This window comes from Bos grunniens, chromosome 24 (assembly GCF_055505025.1).
Source record: "Bos grunniens cultivar Pamir isolate PY7600 chromosome 24, Bosgru_T2T1.0, whole genome shotgun sequence".
NCBI lineage: Eukaryota > Metazoa > Chordata > Mammalia > Artiodactyla > Bovidae > Bos > Bos grunniens.
In genome coordinates, this window is record NC_141188.1 from 15,445,435 (window position 1) to 15,447,632 (window position 2,198).

Here is a 2,198-nt window from a genome sequence, read left to right on the forward strand (position 1 = left end):
TGTTTAAAACTAATCCTTGCTTTTCCCACCTCCACCTCTGTGCTTCTGCCTCTGCCTCACAGAACTAGAGGTTCATCCTCATGGTACTGCAATTGTGATAATAACAGATATTTACATGGCAATTACTATGTGCCAGCGTCTGTTGTAAGTGCTTCAAACACATTAACTCATTTAAACTTCACACAGCCCTATGAGGTAGGAACTATTATTATCCTCATTTTACATGTGTAGAGGGTCTCAGGAGTGCCCTGCTTGGGGAAGTACAGTCTCAGGAAAAGAGAAGAGAAGAAACTCTTAGTTCAATGACATTTATTCCAGACTGAAAGGAAGAGATTCTGGGCCCATCATATGTCTCACCCAGCTTCTGCTGTGGTCCAGCCCTGTATCTGAGTTTTAAGAAGAAACTGCAAGTAAAAATCCTTGCAGTCACCTACGGTAAGGAGAGTACTCGGTGTTTGACTCATCCAGGGAGCTCAGAGGACAAGAGACGGCCAGTGCACAGCTCTGGAGGGAAAGGGAGTCACTGCTTTGTTGGACAAAGAATGCATGAGGATCTCTCAGCAATCCAAACAGGAGAGAGAGCTGGCAGGGAGTCATGTGAAATCGCACAAAAGAAAACAGTCAGGAAAGACTATGGTTTCCCACAGACAGACTGACTTTCAGGCAAACTGCTTAAAAAAAAAAAAAAAGAGGGCGGGCAGCAGCTGGAGGAAGTCACTGTTGGTGTGTTGGTGTGGTCCCTTAGAGGGCACCTCTGAGAAGGCCACTGGGGGACACACCTGAGAAAGACAGTCTTAAACACCTACAGCCTACTCGTCACAAAGCTCTTGCAGTGCTGCTGCTGCTGCTAAGTCGCTTCAGTCGTGTCCAACTCGGTGCGACCCCGTAGACAGCAGCCCACCAGGCTCCCCCGTCCCTGGGATTCTCCAGGCAAGAACACTGGAGTGGGTTGCCATTTCCTTCTCCAATGCATGAAAGTGAAAAGTGAAAGTGAAGTCATTCAGTCAGGTCCAACTCTTAGCGACCCCATGGACCGCAGCCTACCAGGCTCCTCCGTCCATGGGATTTTCCAGGCAAGAGTACTGGAGTGGGGTGCCATTGCCTTCTCCCAGGGTAGGACTGTTCAAATAATGACCTCCCAGGCCTTCGACTCTGCTTCCTCCTCCTTCACCTATCTTGAAAGGTTCAGAAACTTTAGCAAGAAAAAAGATGACCTCCTCTGGCTATCCGGCTCTTGACCTACATCAGACTATCCGAGGGTAATTATCATAGCAAAGATAATGCAATTGCAAAACATTTGTCTCAGGGAGAGAGAGAGAGGAAGGAACCATGGGGGGAGAGAGGGAGGGAGTAGGGAGGCGGGGGAAGAACACTGTATACCCTGCCTTTACAGCCAGCACTCTACAAAGCACAGTGAAAGACACCAGAAATAACCTGAGAGAAATAGTGCTTACGGTCTATATTTTTAGCAAGAGTACAAGTCCCTAAAACAATAAATAGCATGATAAGAGCATCATGAGGTTTCCCAGGTGGCACTAGTGGTACAGATCTGTCTGCCAAAGCAGGAGACATAAGAGACATGGGTTTGATCCCTGGGTTAGGAAGATCCCCTGGAGAAGGGCATGGCAACCCACTCCAGTATTCTTGCCTGGAGAATCACATGGACAGAGGAGCCTAGGAAGCTATAGTCCATGGGGTCACAAGGAGTCAGACATGACTGAAGAGACTTAGCAAAAGCATGCAACAGACACATGCAAAAGCATCATGAATTTACAAAGGAAAATAATCCAAACACATCAAAAACTGTCTCATCAGACACACCTATTCAGGGTTAGGGTCTGTTCCTCTATGTGCCCTTTATAGTTTCTCATATATCAAGTATACACAATAAAGTGTAGGTAGTTCAGTACTCAGAGTGTAGATTCAGTTAATCCCTGTGACTCTTTCCTGAATTAGAGAATGTTGTTGTTATACCAGGACGAAGCTGTTTGGTCTACACTTAACCACGAGGTCTAAAGTTCTGATGGGCATGAAAAAGCAAAATTCTTAGCAAGATGGTGGGGTTTCTCTGCCTGAGGGAGACTGCACTGGCTACTAATTCAACCAAAGAGATGGGAAATTTGAATCTTGGGCCATGGAGAGGACGGAGATGAAAGCTGTGACTTCAGAACTTTCTTTTGAGACAAGATGGGCAGAGG